Below are 22,360 nucleotides of genomic sequence, written 5' to 3'. Positions count from 1 at the left end.
AAAGTTACTCATGAGGTATTTTATGTTCTTTTTCTCTGTACTAAGTCTTTGAAATCATCCCATGTATATTTTGTACTTATAACACATATCAATTTTCACTGGAAATAGTTGATCTTCATTTAGATTTCATAAAATTACAGTTAGAAAAGTGGTTTCACACATCCATGTTGTTCCAAACTTAAGAAGCTTAATTCAATAATTTATTTCAAACTGCTGTTTGAACTTAAATTTAAATTAATTAAAATTAAATTTTAAAAATTTAGTTCCTCAATCACACTAGACACATTTCAAGTGCATATTAGCCATATATGGTTCACAGGCACAATATTTGACAGCACAGTTTTGAATACAATGAATACAATTAGATGAATAAATTAAAGAAATAACTACAATTAAGGAAAACTATTAGGTTCAACAGTATTTTTTCCTGTTTCTATTATGCTTTAGTGAAGGATAATGATTTTTCTGACTCAAACAATTCATAAGTAAGAAGACAGGTGACATAGTAAATCACACAGGGGGTTTGGGTGACAGTCCTGGCTTTGTCCCCACTCACTGGGGTTCCCTGAGCAAGTCACCTTACTCCTCATACCCTCAGCTTCTTCCTGTGTCAAAAGAGGGAGTTGTTTTCTCTTGAAAACTCTTGCAGCTGTGACTTTTTATAATCTAAATTCACTGAGGCATCAAAGTTGGCTTGTGTGAGAGTAAATTATATTATGAGGAAAATATTTTGTTTACATTAGAGAAAATCTGTGTCCTCTTATTCATCACACTCACAACACACAGATAATACCCATGTAATAAATTAAAATTTGTCAAACTGTCAATAGTTAAGCAACTGAAGACCACATCTGTTGAAAACTTTCAAGTCCCCTGAGTCAGTAGGAAATTAATTATCTGAGAGGTGTCACCTCACATGCGAACCAAACTGAGTCCTAGCTCCATGTCCCTTTGTTTAAGAATCAGCTGGAAACCTGCTGCTTAGCCTGTCCTGAGTCAGATGAGGCTTCTCAAGTTTTGGGATCCATTGTTCATGAGACGATGAATGATGCTTTTCAGTCTAACTCTTTATGTAGCTGTTGGCAGCTTTTATAGTAAGAGGCATTGATTTAAAAAGTGAAACTTTTTGCTTTTATGCCCTTGAGTATTATTCGGTTTGTTTGAATTTTTAAAAATCCTATACTTTTCTGACTAAAATAGCAATATTGTACATATTTATTTAAAACTTTTGAAGAAGGCAGGAACATACAAGGCACAATAAAATCTTCCATAATCTTTCTACTGCACAGAAATAAACATTTGCACCACTTCCAGGTACTTCTCTTCAGCCTTTTTTTCTATGTCAGTTCCTATCTTTATATTCACTTCTTACACACTAGGGTCATCCTGTACACACATGATGGCTTTTTTGATGTGTCAGCTTAGCTAGGTTTCAGCCTCCACTTATCCAATCAAACATCAAGATGTGTTGTGAAGGGATTTTGCAACTACAAAGTCTATAAATTAAAGGCCGTAAAAGCAGGACTGAGGCCTCCAGCAGAGAGAGACTAAGAGACACTGCCTGTGAGGAGCAGCTTCGGGCCATGTCCACGGGCTCCACTGTGCCTGTAATTGGCCCTTCCTATGGATTTCAGACTTACAATCATAGCAGCCAATTCCTTGTAATAAATGTCTTAATGTATGTGTCTACTTCCAGTTCTGCTTCTCTGGTTGATTCCTAATTGATACAATACATACTCATATAATATACTCACTGAGCATTATATCACTGAATTTTCTTCAAGGTTATTTTAATATCTACATAACAATCCACTATTAGGATAAAGCCATATCCTTATTATTTGACATTTAAGTGACTTTTCAATTTTCTTCATTATAAATAACACTGAACTGCAAATATCTGTACACAAATTTTTGTGTGCATAAGAGAGTCTTAGATGAAAAAGTCTGAGAGTTTTTTAGACCAAATTGCTTTTCAGAAAGGCTGCCCTCAATGTGCATTCTTATTAGCAGTCAATAGACTCTTTCAATAATACTGAATCCTCTCAATAACAGTGAGCATTATCATAATTTTTAAAACTTACTTAGTTGTTAAGCAGAAAAGATATTTTACATTGTTTTAATCTGTACTATGTGCAGGTATGTGTATGTATATATGCACGCATATATTATATCTATGAAATATGCATGCACACATACATATAAAATTACTAACTGTCCTTTCAAAAATTTTGGGTGAAAATTTTCATAATGGGTGTATCTGTCAGGGTTCCTTCACAGAGACAGAACCAGGAGGAAAGATTTATTTATTTATTGCAAGTATTGGTTTACACAATTGTGGGAGCTGGCCATACACCCCAAATTTATGGGGCAGCTCTCAGGAGGGGCAGGCAGCGACTCTCAGGTATGAACTGACGCTGTTTTTCTTTCCACAGGTGGAATTTTATCTTCAGAGAAACCTCAGTTCTGCTCTTAAGGCCTGCCTACTTACAGAAGGTATTCTTCACTTAAAGTCAATTGATTATAGACATTAATCACATCTACAAAACATTATCACAGTACTACCCAGATCACTGTTTAATTGAAAAATTGCTTGAATAATAGCCCAGCTAAATTGATGCATACAGTTAAGAATGGGTAAGGTAAAAGAAATTCTCTACTGCCCGTGCAACAGATTACCTTTCTCATCATAGTTTTCAGTTTGATTTTCAGTTATCATAACATTTTATTCTTCTAAATCCCAACTACCAAAAAATAATTACCTCAATAAATAAATATAAAAATACTGTAGTTGCTGAGCACCAGGCTTGCCACAATGTTTTACCTGCAGTCTTCACTCCACCAAAGTGAAGAACATCTACTTGGTAGGAGCACCATGCTAGCAGGCTTTGTGGGGAATAGCAAGATGAATCAGCCATTAACGAGACATTGAGAAAGAAGGAAGAATGCAAACAGTACTTGTAGTGAAACACTGAGTTCAGTGGGTATTCTGAAAGGGGGATGGGTATTTTTTACTGTAGGATGAGGTCAGGCTTCATGAAAGAGGGAGCATTAAAAAATAAGTGCATTAAAGATATTTGGAGGTGGGCATGTCAGATGAAGGAGGAAATATCAGTAAAGAACACAAAGCTAGAAACTTACAAGAAACAGAAGCACTTGGTATTGGAAAAGAAATAGTCAGGTAGAGTTAGAAAGGTATGTGGAGGCCAGATGTCAGAGTTTTAGATAGTGCGAGGCTAAAGCATGTAGGTTTCACTCCACAAGCCAGTGGGGTTGGGGGGAACTGGGCCTGGATCCTGTGTCCACTAGGGTGGGCCAGGTGCTTGAGTCTGCAGCAGTGCTCCTGGGACTTGGGTCTGCATGTGCCTACCTGGACCCTGAGTCCAGAACCAATCGGGTGTTGGGACCACCTGGCCGAGCCTGGGACCTGGGTCTGCTGGGGCCAATCTGGTACTGGGGCCAGCTAGGAGGCCCATATCTAGAGGGTGGTCTGGCCCTATGGTGAGCCTGGAGCAAGGGGCGGTGAGAATCAGGCTATATGCTGGGTTCTCAGGGCTGTCTGGTGCTGGGGTGGCCCAGGGACCTGGGACTGCAGAAGCCAGCCTGGTGCTAGGGTGAATCAGTAAGCCTGGATCTTGGTAGCTGGTCTGATGCTAGGCTCAGCAGGAGCCTGGGTTTGCAGGTGTCTGCCTGGCAGCTTTACAATTTCTGAGCTCTCTAGGGAATAACCAAACTGCAGGAGTTCTGATAGAATATTAATGGAATCTTGTCTCTTGCCTTCCCTAGAGAGAAGCTCTATCTGGACAAGATTCCCCCTGGAAGGTTATAATATCTAGAACTGTAGCTGTCCACTTGATGCACATGTCCCACTCTTGGAGATTCTGATTCAGTAGGTGTGTGTACCAGATGCACCACCAGTAGAAAAACCATTCTCCTAGGATTGGCCTCAGCCTGGTTCTGAAGTATAAACCTGCTCCAGGATAGAGGGTCAGAATAGGTTTCCCAGGTCTAGGTCTAGCCTACTGAATGACCACACCTTGAAACAGCTTTGGAAACTCACTGTGATCTACGTGGGATAACTGAAGTGTAGTGTGAGATCTGAGAGTATTTAGTCTGGGGCTTTTGACACATACATATCTCTGAAAAAGGACACAGTAGATTTTTCCTTGGACACTCTGGGTGTACTCGGAGTTTTTTATCGCTGTGTAGTTAATATTTTGAGTGTATCTTTTTTTGTTATTTGGTATATTTTTTGCTGAAAGCCAGGTTTCCTGGTCTAGACAGTTCTTTCTCTAAGCATAATAGAAATTCATTGTTCATCGTCTAATAGGCTATAGACTAGACACAAAGATATAGTGGCAGAGTTGACATAAAAGATTAAGAAATTTAGAATCAGAGAGATAGGTAAAATCTGATTAATTAAATATGTTAGTGTGGGTAAAATTGTAACATTTCCAGATTATCTCGCCTGGCTTTGGTTCATTTGCACCTCCTCAGGGGTGGAGAGAAGTTCATCTCCATGTCAATGGGTAATTACCTGGGCAACCAAGGGCTTGTATGGACCTGAGAGTTTAAGGGGAGGGGCTGGCTTGATTGCTGACTTCTTCCAGAGCAGAGGAGAGAGAGCCGGTGCTGGACTGCAGATTGTAAGCAGTAAACGGGTTTTAAGCTGGCTGATTTCAGTTTAGAAGTATTTTGCCCTGGGATTTCCTCTCCCTGGACTTACAGTTAGTAATATATAAGTGCCTATTTTTTGGAGCACAATAGTTTCTTAAAGGAATGGAAGATGTATCTTACATTGTAAATTAATGTGATCTTTTTGAGCCCAGTAGGAACACATCCCTGCTTTTGCTCTAGAATAGGATTTCTCAACTTCAGTACTGTTAACATTCGGGGCTGGATAATTCTCTGTTTTGTAGTTCTGTGCATTGTAAGACATTTAATGAATCTGTGTCCTTTACCCACTAGATGCCAGCCCCACACCCACACCTCAGTCATGCAAACAAAAAATGTCCTCAGATATTGTCCAATGTCTCTTGAGAATTAATTCATCCCCACCTAAGAACCTATTGAGGCTCTACATTATGCCTTTCAAACTACAGTCATCTGTTTTGATTACTTAGAAGTAACCAACCCTGAGGACACCTGGATCGCTCATCAGATATGTGTTGCGTGCCATTTTATAAATTTCATTTGACTAAAAGATGAGTATCAAGATTTTCAACTGTCAGTGTCATAGGAGACTAACAGGTAAGCTTTGGGCTATGCACATACTCGGAAATTGTTTGCAACATTTTAGCACATATGCAAATGTACATCCTCCTCCTCACCCCACCCCCAACTAAGAATTGACAGTTTCATAGGATTATCACAGAGTGTCAAGACACAAAGAAGATCTGGCAGCTCTGCTCTGGTGAATCCAACAAGCTAGGATAGCCTTGGAAGGAAAAGAGGCAGGACTTGGCAGAAGTGGAGTGCCAAATTCATAATGACATTTTACTTGTAAAACATAAGCTTCACTTGTTTTAAGAATGATTTTGATGGTTAGTGGGCATGCAGAAAGAATTACTGGTTAAACAGCACTTCATGTATAAATTCTTTTTTTCATCTTTGAAGAGAATGATACTTTCTTTTTTAGAAGTGGGATATAATAATACAATCTAATCAGTATTTTATGTAAGGCATTGTACTAGGTGTTGAAGAATATTATAAGGTGTCTCTATTGTCACACAACTTCTTGTTTTTCTGAAAAGATAGTGATCAGGTTATTTGCCTGTTTGTTCTCATATTCATTCCCCACTTTTCCCCTGCTCTCCTCTATATTGCACGGAGCTACATTTCTTTGGCCTCCTTGTTAACTAGTTTCCATATAGATTCAGCTAATGGAAGGCATTGGAGAGCTGCTGTTGGAGAGAAGAACTGGGTGAAACTGGGTGGCAATTGTGGCTGCAGCTGTGTTGCCACTGTTGCTCCAGCTCTGGGAAACAGCTACTTACCCCACGATCCCAGGTCTATCAGTTAGCCCCAGCCATGCTTCTGGCCAGATGGCTCTGGATTCTGGACTCTGGTTTACCATCTTCTCTTGTCTCACAAGCCCCAAATCTACAAAGGGCTTTCTGTTATTGCTGATATCTGGTTTGCCTGATTTAACCTATTTGTTTTGTTAACTCATTCATCATCTACATGCTAACTTCATTCTTCTGGAAATACCTGGAGTGGTTTGGTTTTCCTTAGCAAATACTGAATTACACAACAGGGTAGAATAGGTACATATATGATTTTATACAAGGCAGGCCAAAGGACACAATGAAAAACAAACGATGTTGGGTTTTTAAGAAGAGGACTGAGTGTATCTTGATATGGTGAGAAGCTCCGTGGAAAGGTGAGCTGGACTTGAAAGGATGATCATATCGATGGTAGACCTGGGGTATAAGGGGTAGGAGAGGAGAAGAAATTCCATGCTGAAGGAACAGAATGAGAAAGAGTATACAAACAAAAGGCCAAAGTTATTTTTGGGGGGGAGAGAATACAATAGATTGTCTAGAGAAAAAGAAATATGTCATGGGACCGTGCTGAGGAGGTATAAATACCTGCGTAAACATATTTGGAATTATGTCAACATTTTTGGTCAACAATTGTTTTCTCATTATTTCAATGACTATTGAGTGTCTAGGCTTCAGAACCCACAATGAAAAAAAAACCAAAAAACCGAAAAAATTCCCTTACAGAGTTTGTATTCTAGTAGATTTGCTTAATATCTATGAATAATTTTGATTATCTGTAGCTTTGATTTAAATATAGGTTAGGAATGACTTTGGGCAATATTGGATGGATGCTAGCTAAGCAGAGAAGGCAGGCATGGTGGTACAGAGCATGTGCTATAGATGTATTCTGCGTTTGGAAACCCACTCTGGAGTAATTACTAGCCCCAAACTAGACCACTTTGTTTTAAATTACAGATGTTGCCTCCTGTAATATTCAAGGCCTCTTGTGAAAAAAAGGTTTTGACAGGAGTCAGACCACAGACAAGACTGAAATAAAACGAAAAGCTGTTCCGTCCAAATAAAGTCAGCTTTCTTTAATCAAAAATGTTGCTTGCAATTTTTGTCAAGATAGCAAGTTTCTCTTCTTTCAGTAAGGTGGAAATAACCAGCCTCAGCCAAGACTGAAAAATAAGCAAGGATGTTTCCTAACACCCCAACCTGGGACTCCTGTGAATTTGCCTGTAGGTTGGTATTTGCTTCCTTACTATCTAACCTCTACTCAGTGTCTGCAAGCTCTAATTCATCTCAAGGAAAATCAAGCCTTTCTAAATGTCTTGAGATGGCATTTTCTGCATTCAGAGGAAGCCGTGAATATCTGTCATTGAGACTCCTGTAATAGCCTCCTCACTAATTTTTCCATATTTAATTATTCCATCACTGTCCTGCAGCCTCTCCAACAATCTCTCTCAATTATTCCTTATGACTAACTTGAACTTCAGCCTTCACTTAGAGTTCTTTCCATAGAGGAGTCCTTGGGGACATCCACTTCCCCCAGCCCTTTGCTAGTTCAGATCCTAGCCCATTGAACTTCCCCATATCCCCTGAACGGCTCCATCATTCCATGTATCCCATTACCTATAATAGTTCATCAGTTATTGTAGGTCATCTCCCATTAAATCCTAAGCTCCATGACAGCTGTGACTATATTGTTTGATTCAAATCTGTATTTTGTACAGTTGATGGCACATGTTAAGTTCCCAGAAAAGATATATTTAATTAATAATTACTATTTATTAATGAAAGGATTGAATTGTGTTTTTGGAATGGGGTTTGTGGGCTTCCTCCCTGTGTCTTACACATTTCACACATTAGGACATCTCCTGCCAGGTTATAAAACAAGTTCAGGGAATAAAGATGTGACCTGCAAGCCATTAGCTGAGAATTCTGTCTCTAAGCATCTTTTCAAGCTGATTTAGGATTCCAAGTTTTCAGAGAAGATTGCATAAATAACTTAAAACATTTTGATAGATGAATATGTTTCTCATTCCAAATAGAAGGATTTCCTTAAAACAGATGTTAATGGATTTTCCTTTTTTTTTTTTCTTTGAATGGCCGCATACAGGCCAAAGGAAAGTTCTTGTTTGATTAGCAAATCAGTAACCCCAGCAGGTGGTGGTGAGCAAGAAATTTTTGCTGTGTTAACATAATCTGAACTAGTGTAGGTATGCTATAAAGGCTTTCAGTGTCTGAGAATTTCTCCCACTTCCCCTAAAGCATCTGGAAGTAACCATCAGAGCCAACATAACAGTGAGTATTGCCCTTATATATAATTCAGCATTCTTCTGTCCTGCTTTCTCTAAGGAGACCTAAATTTTACTTCACTTCACAAAAAGTAGATCAGATGTTTTAATAAACCAAGGGTAAAATAATGTAATAATTAGTCTCCTTTGGAATCACATAGCACTCAGATACTGAAACCAGGACAAAATATTCCAGAACAGGAGTCTCTCCTGTAACATGTAAACTGGATTTAAAACATAATATTAGTAATATTTTTCCTCAGGGATGGGGCTGGCCAATCATTCATAGTGCTTGAAGTTGTTTAAGAATCTCCTTCCTTCACAAATCTTAAGGCTCCATCCTGTCACAGAAGGACTTTATACTCTGCAAGGCACACATAACTAAAGAAATTATTCTTAGTTGTAAAATCTTGCACAGAGGAAATTTACAGGTTGAATGTGGTCAGAGGTAGAATTTGGGATTGAAACCCCAGGAATCTCTTTGGTTTTGATGCCAGACAGCATTCCCTCGTCCCTCGAAGGGAACCAACTTTGGGAAAACCTAACAGTAGGGCTAGTGTGGCATCTCCCTGTGGCTTTTAGAGGGGTCCTTAAGTGGCATGTACAAAAGTGGCATTCATTTAAAGGTGACATCCTCAAGTGACTAGATCTGCTATAGAGGGATTCACGGATTTAATAGTAAATGGAAGTTTTGGACTTTGGTCAAAGGTTTTGGAGTTTGAACTGATAACAGTCCCAGCTGATCAAAATCAAACTGTTATATTGTGATTTTCTATGGTTTTCAGAGAAGGAAATTCACACTAAACATACTTTAGAGGTTGAATTTCACAGCCATTATTGTTTTAATTATGGGTCCACCGTCTGCTGTCTCTCCATTAAGTCTTTTTGGGATTCACATCCAAGGAATATAAAAATGGCACACTGAAAATATTTTGAATGAGATGTGGATAGTTTTAAATTATAAGACCTAGCAAGTTTATTCTTTTATTCCCTCTTATTTTCTAAATGACTCAAATGTTCAACCAAAAATATTGAGATGTACTTAAATTCAGACCAAAAATTGATTTTTCACTCTTTGTTCCTACAAACACATTTTTCACTCTTGGTCCCTGAAAACACATTTTTGATACCAAGGCTTTTTTTTTCTCCCACTAGCTTTGCATCTTCAAGTTACTTTATTACAATGTTAGTGCTAAGAAAACTTACTCTAAAGACATCATGGAATCAACCTTCAGGATGGGATTTGATCTCATTACGGAAATAATAACATCGGAGTGAAAGCTGAAAACCCAGCTAAAACTAATTGCATTACTTTTTCATTTTTCTACATGATTTAAGATGCATGTTTTAAAGAATGAGGTAATGCATAACATAGTGTCTAGCAAGCTTAAAAATAATAACTGCTGTGATAAAAATATAACTGCTGTGATTATTATTGCTAAGCTGTGTGATCTCTTATATAATATTGGTTTATAAATAATATTGGTTTGCACATTAATTTTTAATGTTACGCATTTAATATACTATACTTAGCAGAGTATTTCTTTAGCACATGTTTGCTGATGTGTATAATTTGCTCAACTTTGAGACCTGATTTCAAAATAAAGGGGGAAGAAAAGGATATTCTGATTTTAATACCGACAGACCTAAAATTTTGTTTTGAAAATTCTTTATGCAATTTTATAAAATTCTCCTCAAACACAGAGAAATACTTCATGGATTTATTGAGCATCAGCACAAACTAAATAGTAATGAGCTCATTTTCATAGAATGAAGCTTACAATTCCAGCTGTTGAAAACTTGCACAGCTGGATTCTGGCTGCAGCACAGAGCTCTCATCTGCTAATGAAAAAAATTCCAGTGTAAACTTGTAACAAAAGGCTCTTTCTGTGTCTTTGAGGAAACGATTTTCCACTGAAATCCATGCATGTGACTTAATGCAAAGCTAGAACATGACCAACCCTTCTTTTAATATGTTTTGTACCCATTTATTTTAAGAAAATGAAGGTTATAAACAGCTTGACAACACAGCTTATTCTAGTTACAATATAGGAGTCTCCAGAAGGAAGTAAAATTTCAAAGCCAAATACTAGATATGGCAAATGGAGTAAATCATCCAAGATTCTGCACAAGGCAGTGAAGAGAGGGGTTTGGGGTGCTGCTATTTTAAGTAGCAGAAGATATATGATGCTCAGAAACTTTGAGGCAGGGAAAGAAGGTGCAATGGCTACCTAGTAAAGAAAAAGGCATTCATTTGTTCAATAGCATGAGGCCTTACAATTAAGATAGAGTTGACAACCCCACACAGGTCTCATTCATTCATTTAGTTAGTCAGTCACCAAGCAGCTATTGAGTACCCACCACCATGAGTAACGTCTCACGTCATGCTTTCACATGGCTTTCCCTATTTTCTCCAGAGCCTTGTCCACTGTCAATGATAGGTGCTCCCGTCTTGAAGTCATCCTTGATTCCTGACTTCTCTCACTCACTCCGTATCTAACACATCACCAAACCCTGACAATTAGGCCCCTCTACAACTTCCCTCACTATACCCTATCCACGCCACCCACTACCACCCTCCACCTGGGATACAATAGCCCTGCCTCCCTACCCACTCTGCCTGTAGCTACTTCTCCCCACAGCAGAAGAGTGATGCTTCTGAAAACTTCAATATGAACATCTCAGACCATTGCCCACATCCAAAATCCTTTTGGAGACATCTGGTCCTGGGTACTTCGGCCCTGGCTATTCTATCTCCCCGTCCTCATCTCCTACCACTCTCCTCTCCATTCTCAATGGCCCAGTCACACTGGATTCCTTGGCATTCCTCCAATATATCAAGCATGTCTCGGCCCCAAAGCTTTTGTTTCTACTGTTCTTCCTGCCTGGAATCTTCTTTCTTCGTAACCCTTAACTCACAAGGCCACACTCCCTGCTGTGTCTTAGCTAAACTCTTGATTTAGCTGATGTCTTTTTGTGATATTTTTTCCTTCTCTGTTTTGCTGCTTCCTTACCCAATCCACCAAGACCTGTTGCTACCAGAGTGACCTGTTTGAAGCACAGATGTGGTCAGACCCCTCCTCTACTTATAAAGCTTTTCAGTGGGTGCAATCGCCTCTAAGAGGAAGTATACTTTTACGGCCTTAACAATGTATTCTCTTTATTTGACCGACTCCTCCTCCACTTGTCAACCACTACTTTTATAATACAGCCACACCAGTGAATGCCTTCTTCCCCTTCCTGCCACAGACTCCTACATCTTTACCTTGATCATGCGGAGCACCCCGCCTGCCATGCTCTCATTTCTCTCCCACGGAAGTTCTACAGCAGGAATTCATAGTAAGAAGATGAGTGTGGAGAGTATTCATGGAAGAAGACTTAAGCCAGGTATTGAAGAAGGAGGCGTTGGATAAGTAAGAGGGAGGCAGGAGGGGGCACTTGAGCAGGTGGAGATGCAGCACTGTAGTTCTGGCAGGCATCACTCCTTGATTCGCTGAGGCAACTGGAGAATGAAAAACCGGTGTGGAAATAAGAACAGGGAAATGGCATGGAAGACGTCCAATTGCAGAAACCAGGGAGAGGCATGGGATGGGGCTTAAACTAATCAGGTTCCACGGATTTTTGTAAGAGTTAAATAAGGTGGTGTATATAAAGCCTCTAGCCCAGTATTGACACATAAAGTTCCCTCAGTTTGCAGGAGTTGTCATTGGCTATAAAGATTTGTAAGTTTGTGATCATGGCAACAATGAATGCAGTTTTCCTACTAGAGCGGGTGGGGAATATCTATCCCAAGACAATCACCTCAAAACCAAAGTCCAAGGCATACGGATGGATTTGATGAAATTAACTCTGGAATCTACCTTTTTCAAATATATCTGGTTCTAGTTTTAATTAAACTAATACATATTTAGGGATAGTCTTAAGGGTTATCTTCTTTCTGTGAAGGTCTTAGGTTGCAAACATAACATGTAAATGATGCTATTGAACATGACTTATAATTTGCTTGCAATAAGCTCATGGCTCAGTGAATGAGCTTAGCTATGCCATGTGCTCTTCCACTATCAACCAAAGTACATTAGTTCAGCCTTACATCTAGTGACAGAAGAGTGAATGTATATTTAACTCTAAAATACCACACTGTAAATGTCTTCAAGATTTAAATGGGATGGTTGTGGTAAGATTAAGAACTGGTAGTATTTCTTCATCGATAAAACCTTAAGTATAAAGAGCTCAAGTGATGGCAAATGGTATGTCTTAATGGATTGAAGGACATTTTCTGTGAACCATGTAGTACACAGAAAGTATACTGCAAGTGCTGAAGATGTGTCTGGAATGTCTACATTACAATAGAGTCCCATCACAGCGGTCAGACTTCAGAGACTCATAAATCCCCAGTATGTGGCTTTTGTTTTTTTAAAGAGGCTGACTTTACAGTTCTCTTGAGTACTATGATTTCTGCATGACAAAGAGGAACCTACGAGTGAAATTAGAATCTTTTAAAATGTCTAATGTGGTGGGTTAGTGGTTCTTGAGAGCTGCAAAAATAAAACGACCTGCTTAAGAGATTATTGGAAATTTAGGATTCAGTTATGATTTTGTCAGCTAGAAAGTCAAAGATGATAAATGCACAGTGATAGCTCAAGTCCTCAGATAAGCATTTTTTAGGGACAGTGGAAATCTAAGAAACAAGAGAGGTTGACATTATCTGGAGCTTCCTCTTGTTGAACTTTCTGAAATATATAAGCTTTCATTTAATTCTTCCTAACCTGCCTTCTGTGTATTGGATTACTGGTCATCCATGCAGCATCCTTCTCTTCCTAGCCTCCTCAGTGCTATCCTTTATAGCACTGGCTACATAATTTTTAGGGCTTAATACAATACAAAAATGCAGGTTCTATGGATTGCAGTCAACAAAAAAGTACTGAATTTGTCAAACCAATAATTTTTATTTCACATACATTTAAGCTTCAGTGAGAAGTATTATGTCTTCTTTCTCACTATCAAACTCTATATTTTTTGTGCTGGAAATATGAATGAACAATACTTGAATATCAAGAGTTGATAGAAATACTATACAGTTTTATTTTTGATTCCTAAATGTGGTTTAGAGCCTTGAGATCTGTAAAAGTGTATGTATTAGGAACGAATTTCAAAAGGGAGACAGTAGAGCATTGAACTAAGTGTGGGGTCCTATGCACAGGACCCTGGGAAACTGAATAGGTTGCAAGCCCAGGATCTATAGTCAAACAGTGGCCAAAAAAGAGGGCAGAGTCTTACTATTTCACATACGAGCTGCCAAAGTGTATTCAGTAGTTTAATTAAGCTATCCGGTATTTAAATCCTGAATTCCTTAAACTTCATCCCAATTTCTTCCAGCCAGTAAACACTGTTTTTTTTCTTACCAATTATAAGGATTAATTAAATCACATTTGGGGAAAATAAGTACTATTTTGCTCTTTATTACTTGTGTGCAAGGAAGGAGTGCCATAAATGTTTTGTGTTTATGGAGTATCCTTCCAGATGCTGGTGATACAGTGAACAAAGCAATACCTTTGCTCTTATGGGGAGCATATACTTACTTACTAGGGATGTTCCATACTTTAGCAAAGATCTCTGATTTTTTTTTTTAAAGAATTTGCACCTGGAAGAGATTTTTCTTGAAGTAATTTTACTTTCAGTTTCAGTGAGCTTAATTTTGTTTGGGTCAAAATAAAGAATTTTTTGGAGGAAAAAAGCGATAATTTGAGGCAATTGAGCTCAGTTAAAACCCCTTAATTAATTTCCATCTAACGAATTTTATTATAAGAAAGCAGGAAATTGTTGGTCAGAAAATGCACACAGACCAGAGAAACATGTTATCCTTTCCACTTAAACATATCAATAAAAATTTATTTTTTATTATTATCTTACGATTTACGTCCAAGTGTTGGGTAAGTTTTCCTAAGTTTTTCTTTATGTCTTCCAAGTGACAATATGCAATAAAGCAAGAATCAGACAATAAAGGGATAAATATATAATACTTCTTTTTAAGACAATATCAAATTTGTCTTCTCTTTTCTTTCTTCATTATTTCATCCTATTTGTTGCCTCACTGTTTCATTTGTTACTTGATGTGGGAGTATGTCCACTCAAAATTGTACATTTAGGATGCTTATTAAGTACCTAATTTTCATAATTCTCATGACTCACAATGGCTTTGTAAGTATTTTATTAGACAGAGGCTCTTTTGAGTTTGAATGGGATTTCTTTTCCTATCATAATACCTCTGTTTGTGGCAGTTCTATGGATTGCAGTCAACAAAAAAGTACTGAATCTGTCAAACCAATACTTTTTATTTCATGTGCATTTCAGCTTCACTGAGAAGTATTATGTCTTCTTTCTCATTATCAAACTTTATATTTTTTGTGCTGGAAATATGAATGAATGCTACTTGAGTATCAAGTGTTGATAGAAATGCTACACAGTTTTATTTTTGATGCCTAAATGTGGTTTGGAGCCTTGAAATCTGCAAAAGCAAAGAAATACCTGTCTGGCTATTTTTATACTTTTTTCAGTAAATAATCTGTTCTTAAAATTTGCAACATTTCCTGTCAGGAGGTATAAGAAACAACCTCTATTTCTATAGCATTTTGCTTCAAAACTGCCTTTGTGGCTTATGGCCATCTTGTTTCCTGCAAGGATAGCTCAGGAATTTCTTGTGAATAAAGGATCTATTTAAATTTCCATTGAAGAACTGCAGATAGTCCCCAAAAAGCCTGTTGACCACAGTCTGAAAACATGAAATGTTCTTTGGAGGGTTTTGGGTGTGGATGGAGAGACACATTTTCATAATATTCAGCATGTCATCATCAAGTAATGTTTATAAACCCCAATACCATGGGGATGTGTGCAGGGTTTAGTAAGCAGATATTAGCAGTCAAGGAAAAATTATGACTGCTGCCTGAAAATATTCCCTCTTGCTTATCAGTTACATACAAGGTTGTCAAAATCTCGACTTTGTGGTGTAATTTGTCTGGTTTATAGGACAGTTAATCCCAAAACAAATTTGAAAATTGCTGAAAGAAATCCTTCATTATAAATGGCCATCCAAGAACCTCTTGTCCATTTTTATGAGTGAGTTTTTTCTATCTATTGAGAAAAATCTAGCTGTGGGCACTCTAAGAATACTATTTTTAAATGATTCCTTATATTTCATTTAGTAATTTTTTTTTTATCCAGACTTTTCATCTGCTTTTCTGCTTCTCTGAATATTGTTATTGAAAATGCTAATTGTATCACACAGAAATTCCAAAAACATATTAACTTCAAGTTCTTAAAGCTAACTAATTCTTACAGTGGAAAGAGATGAGATAAGGTAAGTCTTTTGCCTTGATGTATTGGTATTTAGAGAGCAAGACTTGACCCCTCTAGATAAAGTGTAAGTGTTTTCAAGGTGAGTTGAGGTGGTCTTTTTAGAAAGACTAGTTAGAGCTATTGGATTAATTTTCAGTGGGCAAACAAAATTTTAAAAATAACTTCTGTGATATTGTTTACAAACAATCTTAACAGAAGATCAGACTCAATAAAAATAAGTGGACAAACAATGGGTACTTTTACTTCTGAAAGTGTTTGTGTGAAGAATAACTGTGATTGAATCTTGAAAATTGAGTCCTTGTATGAAAAAAATCTCAGGATAGCATAATTTAGAGATAGATCTTAGGTTTTGAATGAGGATCATTCTAGGCTGAAAAATCACCTTTGCTTTCAATAGTGAGATTTGTATTGATGGAGCAACTATTGAACATGCAGATAGTAATGGCCTCTTTTTTTCCTCTCATATTTCCTACTTAAAAAACTGTGAGTCTTTAGCCCCTGTTAACAGAAAAGGAAGTTAGGGAAGAGATCAATTAATTCATAGCAATCAGTATACCAATGAGATAGGATAAGAAATCTATAAATATACTCAATTGCATAGGGAAATTTGGTATATTATAGTATTTAGTGTATGAGACTGAAAGATAAAAGTGGTATTTCAAATCAATGAGTGAAAGAAGGACTTTTGGTAGATGAGTGGGTAGTCAAATCTAAAAGATATAATTGGATGAATTCCTCATATCATACATAAGATAAATTGGGAATCTAAATCCAAAAAATGAAATCATACATATCTGTGGAGAATACTTGGATGCATCTTTTTATAAATTTTATACGATGACTTAAAAATACATAAACAATAAGAAATTAATGGTAAATTTGACTACACTAAAAAAAGTCTTTGGCTAAATAAAAATACCATAAGCCAAGTAAGAGGACAAATTGCAAAAATTGTATTTGCAACTTACATCACAGACAAAGGTTTAATACCTTAACATAGTAAGAGCACTTAAGTTTTGAGGAGAAAAAAGGCCAACCACTTGATTAAAAATTGAGCAAAATACATAAGCAGACCCTTCACTGGTAAAGAAACACAAATGACCCATAAACATAAACATGTGAACCAATCATGCTCATATAGGAGGAAAACAAATTAAAATACACAAATAGAGCATTTCTTACCTATCAGATTGAGCAAAAAGTCAAAAACATGACAAAATACACTACTGATGGTAATTCCTTACACTGGTAGAAAGCTGGGCTCTTTTGCTCTGGCTTGTAAATAGAGGGTGCAATTCAGGTCCTTAAAGCCATCAGGGCTGCCTCGTGAGCAATAGTCCCTTTCCTGTCCCTATTGATTTATGTCCATTAGCTAATGAGTGGGATAAATAAATGGGTCTGGCCACCAGATGTTTTTAGTTATTGGAATACAGATAGCTTTCCTTTCTTCATAAAGTGAAGCATGGGGCAAGGTTTGCGAAGTGTAGCTGGGTGTGAACCAGAACACAGATTCCATATATTGGTCAGTAGATCAGCCTGGGCCCCTCATAACTAGCTGGTAACATGTTCAGAAGTCATTATGGTAAGAGTAGAAGTCTTATCTTGGTAAACTTGTATCTCTGATTCTGGCCTCTCTTCCTTCTCTTTGCTTTGATAGGAAGGACTTTATTATTATGCTTAAAACTACTTTTTTCCTCTGCCTGGCATGCAGGTGGAAATCCAATTAATAAAGATTAGTTTGGTAGAGACAAAAGTGCTTTTATGACTAAAAATGGAAAAGAAATGTAAATGTAAGGGAAGCAGACTCATAGAAAAACCATTTTAGCTCTGCTGCAGTGCACATGGGAAATTATGATGAGCTAAATTATTCAAGGAAAAATACTCAAGCCAATTTTTAAAATGTGGAAAGAGGTTGAAAAGATTGATTTGCAGTTAATGTCAGACTTTATCCCCAAAGATTCTATGGGTAAACTGAATATTATCTTTAAAAATCACTTACATGTCAGATTTGTACAACAGGCACCTTGCTGACCAACACTAAATTTGGTCTTCTTTGAAAGAACAGATGATATTATCGTTGCGTCTTTGGGGTAGCTAAGGAGGCCTCTGGTCTCTTTCAATTCAATATGGTAACCTTATTTTAACAATTCCCTGAATTGCTTCAATCAAAAAATTCATCACTAGACACAAGAATGCCTTAGCAATAGACACAGTTGAGAATTAAGTGTAATATAATTCTCAGATTGTCCGAAAGGATTCAGTTTTCCCCTGCTTCTTCCTGCCCAATTCTGATGCCTGAAATTCCATCATCTAAGCTTCATTCCTTTTTTTATTAAAACTTTGATCTTTGTCAAAATTCAAATGACCATTAAAAGACTCATACTTAAAGCTGTAATCAAGCACGTATACTGGTATTTCTCAGAGGTCCACAGACCCATGGAAATGCTCACGTGTGCTCTTCATGTATATAAGTATTTTTACTTCTGCAATCATGTATTTTTATGAGTTATAAAGTAAAAACTCTTTTGCACTGATAATTGGTATCAATTTCTTTGGAAATAAGCAAGCTTTTTTGTTTTAAAGAGTGTTGTTACATTTTTCAAGTTTAGAAACTCAGAACTAGCTACATGCCACTGTCAAAGGATGGTCTGAGGCACATTTTGTTAGGAGGGAGAGAAAGGTCCCAGAGAGAAAAACAGGGGTGTTAGGACAGCCAAGGAAGCAGAGATGTCCCTTCTTTTGTGCTGTACACAGGATGGCCTTTCAAAGTAGATTTCTGATTGCTGCAGACAGTGAACTGAAGCAAATGGAAAGTTGAGCTAAGAGTGAAACCAGGAATACATGAAGACAAAGGGTGGGGACCAAAGCTAACAATGGAGCAGTCATGGAAGGACTGGAAGCAGATCCTTGGCATTGTCTTCCTTTTAACATCATCCATGATCCCTCTCTTTCAGCAAGCTGTTTATCTTGGGACTTCTGCCCAGCCCACTGAATGGAATGTGGAGCCAAGAAATGGAAAAGCTGAATCACCAAAGGTTATGTCACTCACCCAAGATCACACAAGAAGGTAAAGGAATGTCAGAATGGACAGGCTGCAGAGCTGCCCTGGCTTCCTGCTCACAGCTTTGCCTCTCAGATGATTCATTGTCCTCTGCCCCATCTCAGGCATGCATTCTGTGGCTCAGGACTGTCTGATAAGACCTAAAAGAAATGGCTTCACACTTTTAAATGGCCTTCCTATTTGGCCTCCCCTCTTTTCCTTGGGGAAATATTTAGATTCGTATTGTTTAAATTTCTTTTTTTTTCTTTTTAAGGGTGGAGGCATTGTACCAACTACTTTTTTCTGAGTTCATGACTGAGCCCAGGCACATCAGAACCCTTCATCGTTTTTCCCTCTAGCACATGGGAAGGATAGCATTCAGGAAAGACCTACTACCCCAGGAATCTTCACTTCTGTCCGCTGTGGTCCTTAACTACTTCTCACCATCTCTTGGAGCCTTTGGATTCCTTCTCTGGATAATGTTTCAAAATGCTTAACAAAAAACAAATGGAAATACCCAGAATCACAGAGGAAACCAATGATGTTGAAATACAATTTTTGAACCATTAAAACATCACATTTTTTATGTAACAATGTATATGCTTCTGTATTAATACTTAATAAGACACAATGGCAAGTTTAATAACTATCAAAATTATGAGATACTGATGAGAGTAAGAGGTATGTGAAGATCTCTAAGTACAATATATTTTTTATATAAATTATATGTGTGATATAAATAATATTTTTATAATATTATATATTATTTTGTATTGAAATAATATAAAAGATAATGTAATATAAAAGTGATTTCTATTACTGATGAATCATAGTAACAGTCACTGTGGTTTGTTGTTTACATTCATAATTGAAGGAAATGATAGATTTCAGTTCAGGGTTAGTGAAAATAAAGGTGTCTTTTTAAAAAATCGAAGTTGACAGATTCTGAATGCAATCCAAGGACCCCAGATTGAGAACCCCTGGCTTAGAAGAATGGATGTAATATTGGACCTGGTAAATTTTCTTGGCAAATTATGAGGACAGGCTTTTGTACAGAAGATTCACCTGGGTTTTTAAGTCCCTCCTCCCAAATTTTTCTTCCAAATTTTAGTTTTTCACATGCAAAAGTATACCTAGGTAACCTTTGATATCATGCCAGGAAACTGGCAAGATTGATTCCAGTTGCAACCTTATTTTCCTCCATCCTCTTGATGTGTTAAACATCAGAGAGGCTGGAATTGGTGCTACTGCCTCAGCCAAGGTAATTGAATGGCCTCTGTCTCGGGGGCTTGAATCCCTACTTCCTCTGGCAACTCTTTAAGCAAGGGAGTGAATATACCACACCGTTCCCACATGTTTATATAGGTTTCTTCAAAGGACTTCTTAAAACAGATGTTGCCTTTCCATAAGAGAAGCCTCTGGATGCCTCCATAGAAAGCAGATGATGATGTTTCTGACTTTGCATTTTGGGAAACAAAATCCAATTCTGACGTTGGGTTTTCCATTGGGTTTCTTGGCTTAATGTACATAGGCATAAGTATATGCCCACCTGATTTCATTTCAGTCTTCCCAAGAATCTATTCTGAGTATATTTATTTTACATTACTATTCCAACCATGTCTATTAATCCAAATGTTATTTCACTTATTTATTCATGCTTTATAAGGAAAGTTCTCTTATTAGCTAGATATTGTCTTCTATGCCTGCCACTGTGTGAGTCAGAGGCAAAAGAAAAACTGAGAACATAGGCAAGTGAATTCATGAATTTTTATGACTATGCAAGATTTCTCCTAAGGAATTAAGGAATTTAGAATATTTAAAAAACACAATAGTTACTGCCATTATGCATCAAAAACAAACAAACAAATCATTCACCAAAATATATATCTTGCATATAAATTGGGTTGTATTATTATTCAATTGAAAATAATGGTGCATTTTCTTTTAACCTCAACTCTAAGCCAGTGTTGTTCCTCACAGTGGATGTGGGTCCCGCTCCGTGCAGTTTGCATCATTACAGCTCTCATCTTGATGTCTTTGGACCATGACTCGCATGCTGTTGACATTCAGAGATGAAACGTCCCGTTGTTTTACACTGCTTCCGTTGGCCGACATTGAGAGACATGCCAGGAGTATGCTGGTAAATGTTTAAAAACTGGCTCTCCAGGGGAAATAGAGGCCAGATCTGTAATATTTGCCAATTTTTGTGGTGTAAATCCTCCCACTGTGGATGATTTCAGGCCACTAAAATGACTTCACTGAACACAGTTGGGAAAAGATGAACACAAGTGGCTCTCATAAGCCAGAGCAAACCAGCTCCAGCACTTCACTCTAGACTCACTTTTCTTTATGGCTGAGAGCTGTAATTGTGTATATCTGGGTTTGTTTTTTTCTCCTTCTGTTCACAGTATATACAGCAAAATCAGAGAAAGGAAGGAAAAGAAAGGAAAAACATCCAGATAAAAACTCTGTCCCTCAGACACTCTCTTGAAGCTGGTTTCTGGGGCTGTAGTTGTGGTAAGAGTAAGCATTATATGATCTCATTATAAGCAAATTTATGTTCTGTTTTAATGTTACCTACTAAATGACTCCAGAAGCTAAATGTGACATCTGTTAGAGATTTGAGTCTTACACCTGTATAGATCCAAGTCTCACACCAGCTTTGTGCAGGCCACTCATGTTCCAGTTAACTAAGGAAACCATACAAATTTCTTCTGATGAAGCAAGATCCATGGTTCTTTTCAGTACTCATGAAGGTGAATCTGGAATGAAATATTCTTCAAGCAGAAAAATGTCATCTCTAGAATACTTTTAGTATACTAGATTCCTGTTAGTTGAAATTAGTATGTGTTATGTCTACAGAACTCCGCCAACCTACCAAATCTGTCAAAAGGGAAATGGTGTTGATAAAGCATAGACCTACATTGGCTCTCAAGGCTTACCACCTCTTTTCCTAACTGTTTGTGAACTTTCTATTCTAGAATTATAAAAAGGATACTGACCAATGGCTTCTAGAATCCAATTCATTTAATCCTTCTTTGAAAATTGAGACTGTTGGGGGCTACATGGTTAAGTTGCCTGATCATCCTTGGTTTTTCCTAATTGACAAAACACTACCCTAGACTCTAACATCTAATTGTATATTGTAAATTCAGATGAAATTCACATACCATGCAATTCACCTATTTACAATGTGCAATGAAATGGTTTTTAATATATTCACAGAATTGTGCAAACATCAACAACATCAATTTTAAAACATTTTTATCATCCCTAAAAGAAACCCTATATTCATTAGCAGTCATTTCCCATCCTTTCCTTCCCAGAGGCCCAGGAAACCACTAATCTACTTCTGTCTCTACAGATTTGGCTAATCTGGACATTTCATATAAATGGAATACTACTTTATTCCTTTTTGCAGTATGATTTGTAAAAAGTTTCTCCCATCTTGAAGGCTGTCTTTCCTTTCCCTTGATGATGTCCTTTGCAGAAATAACATTTTTAATTTTGATGAAATCCAATTTAAAAAACGTTTTATTTTGTTGCCTGTGCTTTTGTGTCATTTCTAGAAATCCATTACTTAATCCAAGTTAATGAAGACTTACACCTATGTTTTCTCCTAACATTTTTATAGATCTAACTTTTACATTTAGGCCTCTGATTAATTTTGTATTGTTTTTTTT

The 22,360-nt window shown here is 37.3% G+C and overlaps 1 long non-coding RNA gene across 2 annotated transcripts; it reads left to right on the top strand.

Annotated features, from left to right (window-relative positions):
• The first annotated feature begins 8,214 nt into the window (after positions 1 to 8,214).
• LOC130684227 (uncharacterized) lies at positions 8,215 to 19,350 on the top strand. Of its 2 annotated transcripts, none has more exons than XR_008998415.1 (3): positions 8,215 to 8,291; positions 18,592 to 18,704; positions 18,952 to 19,350. It is a non-coding gene; the product is annotated as an uncharacterized LOC130684227 (long non-coding RNA). The 2 variants fall into 2 exon arrangements; XR_008998416.1 differs by lacking the exon at positions 8,215 to 8,291 and adding an exon at positions 11,541 to 11,671.
• Positions 19,351 to 22,360: the final 3,010 nt, after the last annotated feature.

This window comes from Manis pentadactyla, chromosome 6 (genome assembly GCF_030020395.1).
Source record: "Manis pentadactyla isolate mManPen7 chromosome 6, mManPen7.hap1, whole genome shotgun sequence".
NCBI lineage: Eukaryota > Metazoa > Chordata > Mammalia > Pholidota > Manidae > Manis > Manis pentadactyla.
This window is presented reverse-complemented; position numbering and strand designations above follow the sequence as displayed.